The sequence below is a fragment of the Equus przewalskii genome, chromosome 5, assembly GCF_037783145.1.
Source record: "Equus przewalskii isolate Varuska chromosome 5, EquPr2, whole genome shotgun sequence".
NCBI lineage: Eukaryota > Metazoa > Chordata > Mammalia > Perissodactyla > Equidae > Equus > Equus przewalskii.
Window position 1 is genome coordinate 32,352,053 of NC_091835.1, and position 18,263 is coordinate 32,370,315.

Consider the following 18,263-nt stretch of genomic DNA (forward strand, 5'->3'; position numbering starts at 1 on the left):
CTGGGGCACCGAGCGGTTGAAAAGCCCAGGCTGATGCCAGGGGATCAGGGCTCAGCAAACAGTCTCTGGACAAGACCAGTCAGTAAATACCTCAGGCTTTGAGGGCCACCTGGTCTCATTGCCTCTTCTTTTTTGTTTTTTGTTTGTTTCAGCCTTTTAAATATATAATCTTCGCTCGCAGATCATACAAAAACAGTTTGCAGACCCCTGGAGAATAGCCAGTCATGCAACTATCAAATTTAATGATGAAAACAGCTACTCACAATTAGCATTATTTATACTATACATTAAAACCAAGGTAGAATGTAGACCAAGGATTAAAGGTACAGTGTAAGTGTGGCTACCCTATTATATATAACTGCTGCTTCTAACAGTCCTCCTTTCTATACTTAAAAAAGGAGGGGGCCACTTTCTACCTTCCTTTTCCAGTGCAGGATACTAGTACTTGCCTCCTGGTACTTGCTTGGAACTCTGTGTTTCCAGCCGAGTTAAAAGCCCTGAGCTATCTGCTCAGCGCTCTCAGAAAGTGTTAACTGCCTGCTGAGGATGTCATTCTCTCCCACTGCTTCTCGTCCTAACTTCCTGTCTCACCCTCTCTTCCCACTCAGGGAGGAGTTTATTTCTTCTGGAAGGTCTGGCTCCTCTAAGCCCGTGTGTGTGCAAAAAGCACCCCAAACATAGAGTCTCATGGCACTTTCCCACAGCCCCTTCCCCTGGCCTCTCTTCTCTCCAACCCAAAGAACACTCCCTCCCTCGTGACTGAGCCACGCCCTTCCCCCTCCCAGACCATCTGCTTGGCTTTGGTGTCAAAATGATTGTGCCCAGAACAGCTGGTGGCTGGCTTTGCACAGGCCTAAGAACTCCTAGCAGCTTTTTGCTTTTCAACGTGTCCCAAACCTCTGACAAAATGGACAATCCCCACCTCCACTCCCGTCCTTTGTTCTTTTCTTTTGAGCCTTTTAAACACACTAGAACCTGTTAGTAAATCACCTAAGCTGACTGGTAAAAAATGTAAATAATTTAGAGCAGAACGGTGGAGACCTGGATAATGAAATGGAAGCTTCTGCCGTTTTCCAAAGATAGAAATACTAACTAGAATCCAAGGGCATTTGAATGGCCTGCCAGTTTAAAGGATTCGTTCTGCCCTAAGTGGGCCAGCACCCCAAAATGTGACCAAAACAGGAGGTCAAAGGTTGAGGCCCGGGCTGGCTTCATGGGTGAGCAGCCTGTGCATCTCCCAGGGCCCCGTGTGAGAAGGGCCCTGCGCTTGGTTCAACACTCTGCTGTTGGCATCTGGAATTCTTCATCATTTTACCTTTGAACTTGTGTTTTGTATGTGAGGGCCCTGGGACGGTGGGCACGGATGTGAGCAGAGGAGATATGCACAGTACTCGTGTCCACAGTTCCTCCTGCCTCCTTTGATCCAGCATTCACGAGGCCCCATGAGTGCAGAACTCCCGGGAGCCTTGACCCATGGGGCTCAGAGAGGCCGGAAGCGAGTGCAAGGCAGGGTGTCACTCCAGGGAGCACACAGCGCTGATGGCCCTGGGAGGCTGGGCCTCTGCTGGAACCAGGGCTCAGTCAAATGCAGAAAGAGAGATATGCATCCTAAGAAGCAAACAACCAAGGAGCCCACGATACCCTATTCTGCCCTATTCGTGTTACTTCCTGCATTAGTCACCACTTACACTGAAAATGATGACAGGAAGGAAAGAAAAGGCTGAGTCGTGCCTAGCTCCTTTTCCTTTCAGCTTGTCCTTTACCATCACCCCGAAGGCAGAGTATGTTGACAGAAAGTGCATGTATTAAGAAGTGAAAGAAACACAGCTGAGCTGGTTTTGGGCATCATTTCCTCTGTCTGGTAAGCCCAAAATTCGAGCTATGACATATGAACTGTGTAATTCTGGTGATTCTATGTATGAGGAAAATGCTCATATATTGCCATTTAAAACTGGCATTACACAATATAAAGATGAATGGTAAAATTCATGCTAATAATTTAAAAGTTTAATTTTTCTTTACTTAGAATGTCATTAAACGGCAAATAGAAACCACCATGACAAGCCAAGAAAGAGACCATGAAAGAAAGGGAAGAGTGTTATATTTTAGTACCTTTAATGGCACTTTTTCCTTTTTTTTGAACCAGGGCCCCACATTTTCATTCTGCACTGGGTCCCACAAATTATGTAGGCGGCCCTGGCTGGGGGACTTCCCCTGCAGCCAGTCTCAGTGGTGGCTCCTCCCTGAAATATCCGTCCCACGGACGCTCACAGAGCTCCCACTGTTTGCTTAGCTTTGCACTAGTTCCAGGGATAAAAAGTCATTCAACATAATTTCTATCCTCAGGTAATGGTGAGAAATATAATTCTAACCATGGTACAGACGTCATTTTCCAAATGTCAGAACCCTAGTACTTGTCTATACAAGGGGTTCTGAGAGAGAAATCTCTTTACAGTATTTCGAGAAACTCAGATCTTTACTCTGATCCCAGGTGCAGACCTACACCACTCATCAGCCATATTGTGGCAGGGACCCACATACAAAGTAGAGGAAGATTGGCACAAACGTTAGCTCAGGGCTAATTTTCCTCAAGCAAAAAAAAAAAAAAAAAAAAAGAGGAAGATTGGCAATGGATGTTAGCTCTGGGTGAATCTTCCTCACCAAAAGAAAAAAAAGGCTTCAGACTCTAGCTCCCACACCTACCTGATCAAACAGGATAATATAATGCTTTTTAAGAAAACTTTCCAATCTGTTCCAGACCTCAACCAAACTGGACAATACCAGACCACTCCTGTCCTTTTTCTTTTCTCTTCTGAGTCTTTTAAACACACTAGAATCTGTTAGTAAATGGCCTAAACTGATCTTTTAAAAATGTCAATGATATAAAACAGAAAAGTGGACACTGGATAGTGAAAACACTTTGAGTTATGTGGTCTTTGACTAATTTTTCAGATGGAGAAACAAATTTTCATGGATAGTGAAGTTTGGCTGAGAAAAATCTTTTAAAACATGAGATCACTGAAGAAAAAGACAGCAAACCAGGCCTAAGGTGGGGAGCGCTGCGGCCTTCCCCACTCCCATCAAAGGGCATCAGGGAACCCTGCTTCCTGCTTCAAAACACACCGGGGAACCGTCCAGCAATTCCTCTTAACATTTCCTGTTCCTCGTAACATCCGCAGTTCTTGAATTCCCGGTATTTTACAGTAAAGCTGCTTAAGCCGTAAGAAGGGCCATATGTGCGGACAGGGGCAGCAAAGACAAACGGGAGGGGAAGCTGTTGACACACAGCTGCCCTCCTCCTCAGCATGTTGGGGGAATGCCCCGTGGAGAGGCGCCCCGAGGAGAAAAGGGGTGCTTGGCTCGCGGGGGCCTAACCAGCAGGAGGCCACGCGGCCCACGGCCAGCGCAGCCCAGGGTCACAGGCAGCTGCACAGCAGTCTCCACCCGGCAGGCCCCTCCTCCCACCCACCCTTTCCCAAAGGGCTGCATGGTCAGCAGACGCCGGGGCGCTCCGGGCCCTGACCAAGTGGACTGTCCAGGCTCACCCTGGGCATCCGCACCCCGGCTAGGAGTCAGAGATCGCCTCCTCGGTTTACAGAGGAGGAACTGAAGCTGAGTGGGGTCAGGTGGGGAGGACGGGCAGAGCCGATTCGAGGCAGCACGTCTGACCCCAGAGGCGGGCTCCGGGCCCTCCTCGGCGCTACGGTCCCCTCTCCTCCCCTGAGCTCCCGCTGGGCCCGGGTGAGCGCCAGGCAGTGTGCACTCAGCTGTTTTCTCCTGTTCCCGGGAGTGAGGTGAAGCTCCTCAACTAGATGCGTGGAGGTCAGGGGCCGGATCTTTATGTATTTCTCAGGCCTGGAGCAGGCACTTGGTGAATCATGAATATTTATCTGCCGTCCCCACCCCACACTCCCCTTCCGCTCTCTCTGCTCGGCAGCACACCATCTTGTAAGTGCAAGCCTTATCAACTGGGGCACCCACAGGAGTCACCAGAGCAGGGACACGGACAAGAAGCAAGGTCAAGGGCCAAAGGAACTCACAGAGGCTTCTGTTCCGTACTCAGGTCTCCTCTTTCCAGTTCTCTCCATAGCCTCCCTCCTCAACCGCCACCTAAAACAACCCAGCGAAACAACTAACCCTCCTTCTCCATCGTGGGTATGCTACTAACAGATAATGTGTATTACCTAACTATATTATAGTATACATGTGGCATATGAACTCCCATGGGGTTTAGTAAATGTGGTGGGAAACATATATTCTGTGCCAAAAACCTGGCACGCAGGCTCACAATGCCGTGTGCAAATGTATTTACAGGAAGAGACGACACAAGAGAATGTTTTCTGTGGAGCCGACATGGCTGCTGTAAACAGAGGTCAGGACCGGCCGTCACGCTGCCGTCCTCTAGGCCCGGGAGTCGCCCAGAGAGAAGGGCTCCTCTCCACCACCAGCTACTCAAGAAAACTGGCGCTGAGTGGACCTCTCCTGGGCAGAGGCACATCGGAGCAGTTTGCCTGGGAACACACCCAGGGGAGGACGATGACATGCATAATTGCCCTAAATAGGCGGCTGTCAGGTGTCAGCATGTGGCTGTCCACTTTGCAGACAGTCAATGTCCCCTCCTGGTCTGGCGCTCCTCTCACACGTGGTTCAGAGTCCCCACATACCCCTCGTTGCTGTATTGTGTGCAAAATCACTTCTTATTAACTAAGACCAAAAATTCAGAAAATTAAACCAGTTGCAAACATGCATGTGATGAATTCCACAGCCAAGCCACAGAGATCTGTGGGATCACCACTTGCGGTGTCAGAATCACTGCCTTTGGTCCTTCTGGAGGGCCAAGTGTGCATTACTTCCAGACTGTCATTTCACCTTGGAGTTGAAAAGGCCCATGAGTCTCCGACATGGTTTTCTAGTTTTATTTTAGTGGGAGGGCCCTTTCCTCAAAGGAAATCCCACTTGGAAGACAACCCATAACTCAGATCAACCGCAAGCTGTTGACGTGAGGGACCCATGGCCCTGCCTGTAGGCTTGCTGCTCCCTCAAAGCTGGTAGGAGCAGGATGGGAACACCAGGCAGCCATCCCCTCCCGCAAAGTTCTTCGCTCCTTCACTAACACTGCCTCGCAGCCCTGTCTCAGGCGCTGGAGAACCAGCAGGTGACGGGACGAGGGAGGTCCCCTGCCCAGAAGCTCCAGGGGGGTCCGTCACAGCCGAGTGAAGTCAGGTGGTGTGAGCACGTGGAGGAAGCAGACAGGGCAGTGGTGTGGCTGTGGGAGGGGCTCCTGTAGACAGGGATCCGGGAAGGCCTCTCTGAGGAGGCAAAGCATGAGCTCCCAGCAGAACCGTAATCAGGAAAGATGCCCTGATTCTGACCAATAAAAAAGCAGACCCAAAGAGGTGAAATGACTTTTTCCAGGTCACACAGCAGGTAGGAAGCCGAGCGACACTTGAGCCCAGGTCTCCAGGCTCCCTGGCTAGGGCACTTGCCTTTCACAATGTTTACTACATGAAAACAAGGCTTGGTGACAGGTGACATGCAAGGGCTGACGAACCGCCCACCATGTCCTGGGGTTCAGGCTATCTGTCCTGACTCTTGACACCCTCCCTGCCCTCCTCAGCGGGTGACAGCCTTGGTGCTCTGCAACCCAGAAGACAGCACCCTGCAGTTGACATCACAGACTTGGGACCCTGTGACCTCGGCTGGGAAAGCTTCCTCCTCACCTGGCTCCCTGGCTGCACATGGTGGAAAGGGCTCCTACTGCTCCCGCTGGCAGTGTGAAGGTGAAAGCAAGATGGTGGGTACAGGCCCTTAGCTCACCTGGAGGGAGGCTCTCCGGAAAGTGAAGCTGCTCCAGGGCTATGATTTAAGGAACAGCCCCGCAAAGTTTCCTCTCGTGCTGCAGAAGGCATTCTCACGAAGCCCACGGTCCCACACAGGCCTCAGGTATCTCACACACCACAAGTCCAAAGCCAGGCTCTTGGCAGACGCTCCTAACACCTGACTATCCAGAAGCAGGTGCAAATGGCTCCCCCCACGCCCCCCAGACCAAACAGCTCCAGGCCCCCAAGCGCTCCCCAAACCTCCAACTGGCACCTGTGGGCCCAGCATCCACCCCTCGCCCTTGGAGGCTCACTGAGGTCAGCACTTGCCCAGGCATTGGCCAATGTGAGCTCCAGCCACCTCACAAGGTAGGCAGGACAGCCCTTATTAGTCCTATTTTGCACACATAGCAACGGAGCCCTAGGGTGACCGTGCCGGGAACACTGCTACTGACACTGCGACAACCACTATATCCAGATTCAAACTCAGGTCTCCGGACTCCAACTGCAGCTTCCCCCCAGGACAATCCAGCACACACTACTCACCTGACCTGATACGACCCACATTCTCTTCCCGAGCCTTCCAGCTACACCCTGTGCCCTAGAGTGTTGTAGGAGTTCTTCCAGAAGCTGCCTCTTCTCTCTACGCCACCCCTGCCTCACACTGCGCACCGTGTGCTGGAGATCTCTGTAGAGGCTCCTGCACACTCAGCAACTCAGACCCAAGCTGAGATGCTCCCCTTCCTATTTTCCAGCACACGAGTGCTTGTGTACACTGCACATATCACCGGTGAAAACAATACACCCTAGAAACTTCCACACCTTCCTTCTTTCCATACCGAACCAGCCAACCTCACCTGCAGGAATGGGCAGGCAAACACAGGTGACAGGGCCTGCAGAGCCATGTTCCCACAAACACACAGATGTGCCCAGGGACTTGTGGAAAACCCTGCCCAGGCAGACAGATCTGCTGAGAGCCATCCTGTGCATGCATGAGACATACCAGCTGCCAGCGTTTAGCAAACCCTGTTTTGCATGAGGTACAGAGCCAAGGATGGCACAATGCTAGCCAGGATACTCTGGACCTGTCACCTCGGGCTTACACAGAAGAGCCAGCTACTGGAATTCAGGGTGGACAAAGAGAACACTTCAGAGAGGGATAAACATGCACAGGGCACGCTGGACTGCACAAGACCCTCGGAGGCACAGAGCTCTGTCCCAAGACCCCAGGGCAGAAATCGGGACTAGTTATGGACACAACTGCTGCAGACCCCGGACAGACCCCAGTGCGTGCACATGTCCATCCTGGGTGTCCGGAGGCCTCCTGCCCCGCTCCTCATCCAGAGTCAGCTCGCCTCTGCCCGCCAGGGCCCCGCCACCACCAGCTCAGGGAACGGGACCCTTCGCCGAGACCCCTCCTTCCCGCGCCCCCGCCCGGCCGCGGGCCCCCAGCCCCGGCGCGCTCTCGGCGCCCCCTCGGCGCCCCCGCACTTACCCGCCACGGGCCGCGGGCTCCGGACGCAGCGAAGGGACAGACCCTGGAGAGGCGGAGCGGCGGCTCGCAGGCCCGCCCGCCCGGCCGTCCACCGCCAGCACCCGCCGCGCTCCCGCCCGCCCAGCCGAGGGGCTCAGGGCGCGGGCCGCCGCTCCCAGCCCGGCCACGGGCGCTTCCTGCCTTCGAGCGCCCGCCCCGCCCCGCCCCCGCCCCGCGGTCCGGGCTCGCTCCCCAGCCGGCCTGTGCGGGCCGGGTCTTTGTCTGGAGTTGGCCTTTCTTCGATTCAGGGCACACAGAGCAAAAGAAGTGGGAGCTGCGGGCAGCTGGGCGGTTGCCGGGGGATCCTCGCGAGGAGGAGGGGAGGGACTGGGGGTCCTGGCTGCTAGCTTACAAACCTCCCCATCCGCCTGTAGCCTCCTCCTCGCCGCTGCCCCCGCCCAGGTCTCCCTGCCCCGGGGGTTGGCCCCTGGTGGAGGGGAAATACGCAGGGTCCTGGGTGATCACAAACAGCCTCCCCTGCCCCTGCCCCGCCCCCCGCACACAAGGACACAAGGAGGACTCTCATCTCTGCCCTGTCCCTCTGAGAGTCCTGTGCACCATCAGCTTTACATTTCCGGGCCAGGGAGAACCACGATCTCTTCCCAGACAGAGAGCCCATCTGTCCACGGCCTGGCCGAGAACAGGTGCAGAGCCGCCTCTAACTGGAGCTCTTCTGACTGCGGGGCACGCGTTATGTGTTATTTCCCAAAGCAGCGCAGGCCCCCGTTCTTTTGAACTTAACTGCGATGAGCAAGGTTCCAGGCTGCTGGGTCAGGGAAGCTGAGGGAGGCACCGGAGGGGCAGCCTTCTGGATACCCCGCCGCTGCTGGCAAAGAACGAACAGAGGGCACACAAGGTGGGGCTCTCAGAAGGAGGCGATTGCAGTAGTTCCTGGGAGAGGAAGACCTGACATGGAGGGTAAACTCCAAGAGGCAGCAGAGGGGGTCTGCAGAGCTTGCTGTGTGTGTTGTAGAAGGAGAGGGGGTCTCCGGAAGGAGGCCCATGTGGTGCTTGGGTGTGGACATCGCCAGGAGGACCTGGAGTGATAGACGCTGAGAGAAGATGAGGTGGAGCCAGAGTGTTGACAAGGTAGAGAGGGCGGGCTGAGGAGGAATCCAGGCCCAAGGGGGACACTGACACCATCCAGGAGGTCAGCACTGTGGGGGGGCAGCACCCCGGAGAAGGGGGCATGTTCAGTAGGGGCTGGCGCTCCAGAGACACCAGAGCAGGGTGCCCAGGAAAACAGGGTGAGACTTGGAAATGAGGAGATGGTTGGGTACTCTCAGAAGAATTATTTCAGGGGTGGGGAGACGCCCTCCTTGGGGGTATCTGGACCCAGTCGGTTGATGCAGGGACACAAAGGCATCCAGACCCTGAGGGCTGCCCCAGCTCCAGAGCTTCCCTAGGCATCAGCTGAGGCCTCTGTGGAAACCGCATCCCAGTTCAAGGTCCCTCTCCGCCCAGTCCTATTTCCTCGCTCTCTCACAGGCACAGTCCAGTGGGAGAGGGGCCTGAGCAGGCCCGGAATGTGGTGGCCTCTCCCTCTGACCTTCTTCCAGACCCCTGATGAAGCAGACCTCTAACGAAGACCTTGACCTCTAATGAAGCAGTTTCAAGGACAGAGATTGTTAGAAAAAGTCAGAGAAGGTGGTACTGAAGGAAAAGACTGGGAAATGGGGAGTGAGAGGAGAATTGTCTGTAGAATGTGGGTTTTCAAAAGATGGGTAGAGGAGAGAAGGGCAGAGCAGGCCTGAGCAGGGAGGAGAAGCTCCGGTGGCGTAAGGGTGAGGGCAAGTGGGTGTTCACTCAAGTTAGTGAGATTAAAACAGTAATTAGGAAAGAGAGGGCTGGAAAATGTTCCAGAGGGAGCTTTTAGCAATATGAGAGGGCAGGTGATAAGTGAACCTCTGGACAAGGACATCCCCTCTCCAGCACTATCCCTAGTAATATTAAACATCTAGAGTAGCGAACCAATAGAAATATATGTAATCTAAAATTCCCCAGTAGCCACATTCTAAAAAAAAAAAAATGTAAAAAAAGAAACGGGTGAAATTAATTTTTTGTCCGTGTGAGGAAGATTGACCCTGAGCTAACATTTGTTGCCAATCTTCCCCTTTTTGTTTGAGGAAGATTGTCCCTGAGCTAACATCTATGCCAATCTTCCTCTGTTTTGTATGTGGAAGCCTGTCACTGCGTGGCTTGATGAATGGGGTGTGGGTCCGCGCCAGTTCAGACACTAAATTTTAGTCGGAAATACCTGATCTATATTTAGACTTCATAATATTTATGGTTGAAGAAGTAGATTTACAAACCTAAGCTGCCCCATACATACTTATGCTTTTCAATAACCAAACCAAATGGTCAGTTTTTAAATTTAAGTTTACATTAATTAAAATTATTGAAATAAATTTAGTCTTTCAGTTGCGCTTAGCCCATCTCAGGTGCTCAGCAGCCACGTGTGGCTGTGGCCACTGTAGCAGACCACACAGGTGGAGAATAAGAATTCCCAGCCTTCTGGATTTGGGTCTTCATTTTCTCCTTCCATGAAAGAGTGGACACCCAGCCCCCACCAAGTGCTGCTCCACTCTCGAGACCCTAATCTGTTCCACTTTGTTTCACAGAACACACTCGAAGAAAATGAAGGGGAAGGCTGAGACTCCAGCATCTTCGGGGAGGGAAATGGGGGTCTGCCTTGGACTAGACGAGAAGGGAGGAAATGAGACGTGAGTTGGCAGTATTCCATTCTGACCCTTGTTCTATGTTCACGTGAGGAACCTTGTGATTTCTTTGTCAAGTTGGGTACTCCAGGGGTTGAGCTGATCGTGCGCAAGACAGCTCTTGTTGGCATGATCTCCCATTTTGGTAGTTTTCCTTGAGCCCTGAGCACTGGCTGAGTCACAGACACTTGGGTGTGGCTGCTAGGTCTGGGCCTCATTTCCTGCATCTGCAAAATGGGGAGAATAGTCCCTCATTTGGGAAAAAAATGGGAGGGACAGGTGAAACCTCAGGTGTATGAAGCGACAGTGGAGGAGTTTTCATTCCAGATTTGGAGACCTGTGCTCCCCATCCGGGTCTGTAGCACGTCTTCTGCCCCTGGCTGGGGGCCCGAAGCCTCTGCTTCCTGTCCACACTCTGGGACCAGTTACCTTCCTTACATCTGTTAGAGGGATCCATCACAGAATGCTGGAGTGATAGAAGTTATAGAGACGCCTTTAGAGATGTAAAGAGAATAACAGTAACACTTAGACCTCTTTCCTTTGCTCTAAAATGGCCTGTGTCTATTACTTGCAGGTACAGGGCAGATCTTGTGGGAACCCCTCCACGCCAGCACAGGGGCTGATATCCTTGCTTCTCAGCAACAATATCTATATCAATTCCTAGAAATGGAGTCACAGAAAATACCATTTTTTGTGTGTGGATGGTTACACACACAGACACACACAACACTGAAGAGGATGATCTGGTGGTGTTGGCATTTCCAGGATACATGGCACCTTAGCTTAGCATTCAGACTGTACCATAAACCCTCACAGGTCAGGAAGTGTAACACTTGGAGCACCAGCCTGTCTTTCAAAACAATTTCAGTCTCTGCCTAGGGGGCCTGCAGGGCAATGAAGCTTCCTTTGCCAGCCTTGACTCCTGCCTGCCTCATGCTCCTGCTCCGTTAAGCTGTCCTGATAGGAACACTTTGTAGAGACTCTGAGAGCCATTCCCAGGAAACCAGCTATGCTCTTGGAGGTGGAAACACCCAGGTAGAAAGCACTCTCCTCGCATACACATCACACAGCTTGTCTGACTCAGCCTGTTTCCCCATTTTTAAAATGGGGAGAGACTCCTGAGTTTCTGCCCTCTTAGAGAGCGGAAACTGGCCTTGGGTTCTTCATCCATGCGAAAAATAGAGCCACATAGCCTCTGGTCAACACCCTTCCCTCTTCTGGAAGGACTGGGAATGACCTGATGTGAAGTATTGATCAGTTTAGATTAGCTTGAATTCAACCTACATTTAACTAGGGACTTAATGACCGAGCCTACTCATTTTTGCAACAACACCTATACTAAACAGGAGGTGGTAAAGAAATGCGTGCGGCACTGAACCCCACAATCTCAGTATAATTCCGTGAGAGACATGTTACACCAGAAGTAGGAGTTTTTCAGCTGTTGTGACGCATACTTCCAATGATACTAGCAACATTAGTTGAACTAATTAGTGCAGGAAAAAATTATGGATCTTCATTAACAGTGTCAGAAGCATTGCTCAGATGTCCCATTGCCTGTCATGCTCTCTTGGCATCCTACGTGAAGGATTTTACAGTCTGGTTCTTTCCCAGGAGAGTGTTAAGGCAAAACAGAAAACACATTTAGGGTGCAGGAAACATAAAACATAAAACAGCCGAGCAAATTTATAAATAACATGCAAAATGACACACATATTTACAGCTGGAATTTTTGGTGTGTGTAGCACGCACTGCTAACCCTCTCTCATCTTCTCTAAGACGTCTTCTAGAGCCTGCTTCTGTAAATGGGGCATAGGCTCTCCCAGGGGTCCAAGGTCACCTGCCAGGGAGGAAGAGAAGCCTCCAGATAAACACCTTGAATCTTCCTGGAGCATCTGTGTTATTTAAGATTTATTTTTTGGCAATAAGATTTTTAATATTTTCAAAAGTATAACATCTATATATGCTCATTGTAGAAAATTCAATCAGTATAAAATATTAAAGAAGCAAAATCTTAGCTATCAGTGGTAATGACTGTATTATTTTGGTGACTCCCCTTTTAATCATGTGTGTGTGCATGTGTGTGTGTGTGTTTATAACTTGATTTATTCATTTTAGAATATATTCTAGTAAGCTTTTTATGTCAATGGATTTAAGACTATATCAATCATTTTTTATGTAATATATGGATGTACCACAATTTAACTAATCCTCTATTGATGGATATTTAGGATGTTTTCAATTAAAAAACATTTTACAATGTGGTTATGAAACATTTTTTCACTTATGTCTTTGCCTACTTATTCAACTATTTCTTCATGATAAATTTCTAGAAACGGAGTCGCAGAAAATACCACGGTTTTTTTTTGAGGAAGATTAGCCCTGAGCTAACATCTGTTGCCAATCCTCCTTTTTTTGCTGAGGAAGCCTGGCCCTGAGCTAACATCCGTGCCCATCTTCCTCTACTTTATATGTGGGATGCCTGCCACAGCATGGCGTGCCAAGTGGTGCCATGTCCGCACCCGGGATCCAAACCCGAGAACCCCGGGCTGCCAAAGTGGAACGTGCGCACTTAACCACCATGCCACCAGGCCGGCCCCAATACTGTGGGTTTTTCTGTGTGGATGGACACACACAGATGTATGTATGTATGTATGTATACCTGTATGTATAATGCATAGAAAAAGTTGGAAGAATATGTTTGAAACTTAAATATAGTCATTACCTCTTAGAGGGTACTGGGGCTGGGGATGGATGTAGTCAAACAGCAATCTGAGCAAATCTATGTTTCAGTTTTTCACAAGGAGAAAATAACTGTGATTTCAAATTAGTTAAAATTAAAGGTAACAACAAAAAATGAGAAGATAAAGTAGTTATCATCCAAAGATCACACATCACTGGAAACAAAACTGTCTGCTTTCTTCTGCTGAAAAAAATTAAAGGTGAATGAATACTGGAAGAATAGAAATAGGCTATATAAACCGTAAACTGCACAAAGGAAAAAAGGAAACAACACCTAAAACCTGGATTATGCCAACAAAAGTAAGGGATGGAAAAAGGAAAAGAAACAGTAAGAAGGCACAGTAAATAGAGAGCACAAGTATATGGTCAAAGTAAGTCCAAATATACCAATGCTCACAATTAATGTGATTTGGTTAAAGTCTCCATTAAATACAGCAGCTCTAGTATTGGGTAACAAAACGAAATTCAGTTGTATGTTATTTAAAAGGGACCCATAAAAATATAAGACACAGAAAGTTGTAAAATAAAGGAATGGAAAAGATGAATTAGCCAAGAAAACGCTAACACCGAGAAACAGGTGTGCCAGTGTTAACATGAGAAAAAACACAATTCAAAGCCAAAAGAATTAATGGTCCAAGAAGAGGTTTTTTGTTTTGTTCTTGTCCACTCATGAATCTTCATGCACAGTTTCAAAATGTATAAAACGAAAATGGCAGCTCAAGTAGACAAAAAATGACCAAGGATTTGGAGCCGCACTGTCCAATTCAGTAGCCACTGGTCACATGGTATAGCCAGTAGTCACTAGACTGTCACCAGGCTATTGAACACCTACAATATGGCTAGTCCAAATTGAGATGCGCTGTAAGTGTAAAACACACATCGGATTTCAAAGACTTGGTATGAAAAATAATGTAAAATACCTCATCAATATTTTAAAATATTGATTACATGTCGAAAAGATCATACTTCAGATATATTGAGTTAAATAAAATCTACTAAAATTAATTTCACCAGTTTCTTTTTACTTATTTTAATGTGGCTACCAGAAAATTCAAAATAACATATGTGGCTCACATTATATTTTTACTGGACAGCCCTGAAGAGGATTTGAATAATACAATTAATAAGTATGGACTAATAGATATGTAAAGGGAGCATTTTGACCTCTCAGAGATTTTATATTCTTTTCAACATTCATGCAACATTTGTAAATTAGTCAATTGCCTAGTAGCCACATGAAGATCTCAAGAATGTCTAAAGACTAGCTGTCACCGGGCTGCTATCCAACCACAATGCTTTTTCACACTCCAGTGGAAATCCCTGCCGCCTATTTCAAATGCTGTTGCCCTCCCCAGTGACTGGGTGGGGGGTGTCTGTGCTGGCGGGATCTGTGGGTAGCTAGCCCTAACGATGGGAATCTGCATCCCTCTCCGGAGCCCAAGTTACCTGAGACCCTTCTCTGCCTTTTGGCCCCAGCTCCCAAGATTTGTTGAGTCCGAGATCAGCGATGACAGCTTTACCCTGGGGAAAATGCCATTTCTGCAAACTGCTCCCTCTTCGTGGAGGGGGGACTGGAGGCAACGGGCCTGGCCCAGCTGTTCTGCATTATTCAACTGAGAACACCTCGGAGGGTCCCAGGCTCTCGGCCCCTCGGGCGTCTGATCACGCCGAGCTGGGAGCTATTCTCACCCTGAGCAGTTCGTCCTCCTCATGTTTGGCTTGAGGTTTTTTAGGTTTTTTAAATTCCTGTTTCTTCATCAATCCAATTGATTTTTTAAAAAAAATTTTAAGTCATCCTCAGTATTTCTGGTCTGTAGGTAGAACCCACCCTTGATTTCCAGCAACATTATAGATCAATTTCTTTTTCAAAATATCATTTCTGTTATTTCATGGGACTTTCACTTGGGCATGTAGAAGCCAGTGTCCAGTCTGTCTGACATCTTGATTCCATCACCAGATGTCATGTTTTGGGTATATTTATCTCACAACTAGTCACCTTACTAATAACATTTTGTGTGTGTGTGTGAGGAAGACTGCTGCTGAGCTAATGTCTGTGCCAATCTTCCTCTATTTTATGTGGGATGCCGCTACAGCGTGGCTTGACCAGCAGTGCTAGGTCTGTGCTCGGCAGCCGAACCTGTGAATCCAGGGCCAGCAAAGCAGAGAGCATGAACTTAACCACTATGCCACCGGGCCAGCCCTGGAATAACATTTTCTATATTAAAACAAACACTGATATATCATTAAGAAGAGTGCAAAATATGCATACATTTTCCAATGACATAGGAACTCACAAACAAAATATATGGTTGAGGAGGATTGCTATACCCCAGATCCCTCTCGTTATTAGGGATACTTTGAGGATAAAATTTTGAAAGTTCAACTAAAAACAGGATTTTGACTGTCTTGAATTGGCCTCTCAATCTCTCCCCTGCCCCACCCTGCCTCATCTTTCTCTCTTACCCAAAGAAAACAATCGGATTCCAATACAGATAAAACGGCCTAATAAGGCCTCCTTGTCCCCCTCAACTATAGGGCTGGCTTTAAGGGTGTGCAACCTGTGTAGTCATGTAAGGCCCCACACTTAAAGGGCCTGCACTTCATTTACTGCTCTACTGTTGCCATCTTGAAATTCTCAATGATGTTCGAACAAGGGGCCCCACGTTTTCATTTTGCGGTGCGTCACATAAACTAGGTAACAGAGCCTGAACACTGGCTTCTACTCAGCAGAGCCTGGTCCTTGATATTTCTGCAAAATGCTTAGCTAGTGTTATGCATTTCCACCAGGTTAAAAGATTAAGACTTGTTGCATTTTGCTGACCCCCAGAAAGCTCCATCATGTATGTCTTCATAATAATTTTACCTTTTCTGCAGGGGTGGGATGGGGGTTTCAATCTGGGGGAAAGAGGATGACCAGAGCCACATCCATCAGCATTCTTTGGTGAACTAGCTTCCCCTCCACCTTCACCTCTTGACACCCCTTTACTCTCCAGCCATATCACAGCTTGCAGTTCAGTACACAAAACTTGTTCTTTCTTCCACACACTGCGCAAGTGTCACTGACTAATTGCCCCAAAGGACTAAAGGGTTTCAGAAGCATTTAACTGTTTCTCCAAATTGTTTTTTCTTTTTTGTTATGTTAAGAGATGCAATCACCAACCACCCTAAACCAGTCCAAACCCCACTGCAAGAGCGACACTTGCACAGATGGGCCGAAAAGTGCCCAAGAGATGACCTCTGCTTCATTTTAACGCTAAGATCTGCGCCCTACAAGGAACGCAGGCCTTAATACAATAACATGCGATGTATATGGAAGCATGTTTGCCAACTGAGTCTGCTCAAGCGAATACCCTCCCCTTTCTTTCAGGGAATATTCATTTCCCATCCAAAATAAAAGGCCCCTGCTGTCCTCTGCCCAGGGAGCCACGGCTTTGGGAAATAATTTCCTTATTTGCAGCAAATAAACTTTACTTTGTGTGACAGATACTTCTGGTGAAGGCTCTGATTTCAACTCACCAAGAAGTGGACCCACTTTGACTTGGTCACACAAGCAGTCCCTATTACTTGGAGCCCTTTCCTACCCTGTCTACTTGGTGAGCTCTTACTCAATCTTCAAAGTTTGCTTTAGATATCCCCTCCTTTAGGAAGCCCTCCTTGACCTCTCTAGGTAGAACTGAGTGCCTTGTTCCCTTTGATCTCATGTCTCCGGTAAGAACTTAATCATGGAGCTGGAATTCTTTTCTTATACACCTCTTTTCCACTAGACTGGTGTTTTCCAACCTTTTTTTGTGTGTTTGCTAATTTTTGTGTGTGTGTGGCACACTTGAAGGCATTAAAATACTAAAAACACATTAAACAAGTCAAGACTAATTACAACGCAATTACTGCTGCGGTGTACCTGAGTCTCAGGGCGACTATGAAAGCATCCGCTGTTACCACACTATCGCTTGGTTTCCCTTTAATACTAGTTTGCTGTTCTGAATATGTGCTCTTGTATATTTCACACGTTACATTTCCTTATGTTCCAATTAACACCAAATTGGCTAGATTTTATATCTCTCACCTCTTCTCATAGCCAGCTTACTCCACTCTCCACTTTCTTGTGACTTTTTCGGTCTGTGCCATTTGACAGACATTGCTAACATGCATATTCCATTAGAGCAAAAATTTATGTTAGACATTGATTGAAATTTCGCAGCCCATCTTGACCAGTTGCACAGATTGTTCACTATACCAGGGTGCTCAGTTGATGGGGCAAAGCGGGACTAACGGCCAGCTGTAATCTGCTTACCAGACTTTGTGCCCAGCAGCCTGCATCTACCCAGAAGGGGTCCCTTTGCCTAATTTGTGCAAAAGGTATCATTTGGACTAATGGGTGCTCTGGCTCAGGATACCCCAGGGTGCTGGCGCAGGTCCGTTAGGAACTGCAAGAGCAAGAACTGGATTCTATTCATCTTTACTTCTCCAGCACTTAACCACAGTACTGGACAATAACAGACCTTAATAAATGTGGAACAAGTTATAAAACAATCAAGAGGCTCTGCTGATAGTGTGCACTATGATTTAGGCATCGTCTAAAGCATTGTTAACATACATTTCCCCAATCTGCTGGGGCAGTGGCTCTCAAGTGTGTTGAATACACTGGGGTGGTGTGGTAAAGTTACACATAAAGCTCCCTCCCTCAGCCCCCGAGGATCATGCATGGCCCTGGCTCCTTCACATCTGTGCTCAAGTCCACAAAAGCCCCTGGGCATGTGTCAAGCTCCTACTCATCGTTCTCCACGTGCAGTCTGTGGAAAGAAGGTCTGGGAGCTGCTGCTCCAGTGCACTTCCTTCTTATCAACCAGGGATCCCCGCTGTGGCGCCCGGCCCCAGTTCCTACATTGCACAAATGCGATGAGCACAGGTTTAGAAACAAACAGTCATTGAGAAGTTTAAATCCTGGAGCTGGAAGACGGCCTACAGGTTAGCTAGTTCAATCTCACCTGCAATCAGGGGACTGAGACCTGGAGAGGGACGTGGTATCACACAGTCGATTGTTGGTAGAACAGCAACTAGAACCCAAGTCAAGGCTACCTCAAAGCAACAAAGGCAGAAATGAACACGTGGGGCCAGGGCAAAGGAGAACACTCTGCACAGCAAAACGAAAAGGCAACCTATGGAATGGGAGAAAATCTTTGCAAATCATGTATCTGATAAGGGATTAATATTCATAATATGTAAAGAACCATGCAGCTCAATAACAAAAAAAAAATAAACTAAAATAAAAATAGGTAGAAGATCTGAATAGACGTTTTTCCAAAGGAGACATAGAGATGGCCAACAGGTACATGAAAAGATGCTCAATATCACCAGTCATCAGGGAAATATGAATCAAAACCACAGCGAGATGTCCCTCACACCTGTTAGAGTGGCTATTATTAAAGACAAGGGATAAAAAGCGTTGGTGAGGAT

The 18,263-nt window shown here is 48.5% G+C and overlaps 1 protein-coding gene across 6 annotated transcripts in view; it reads right to left on the minus strand.

Moving 5' to 3' along the window:
* Positions 1-7,470, minus strand: part of TSPAN11 (tetraspanin 11) — a 67,060-nt gene extending 59,590 nt beyond the window's left edge. For 2 of the 6 annotated variants that reach the window (XR_011540267.1, XM_070620519.1), the window contains exon 1: positions 6,366-6,525. The gene's annotated coding sequence lies outside the window, so the exon portion shown is untranslated. Of the gene's footprint in view, positions 1-6,365; positions 6,628-7,314 lie in introns of those variants that run through there. The other 4 variants (XM_070620521.1, XM_070620518.1, XR_011540266.1 and 1 more) reach the window with 3 other exon arrangements.
* Between the last annotated feature and the right edge of the window lie 10,793 nt (positions 7,471-18,263).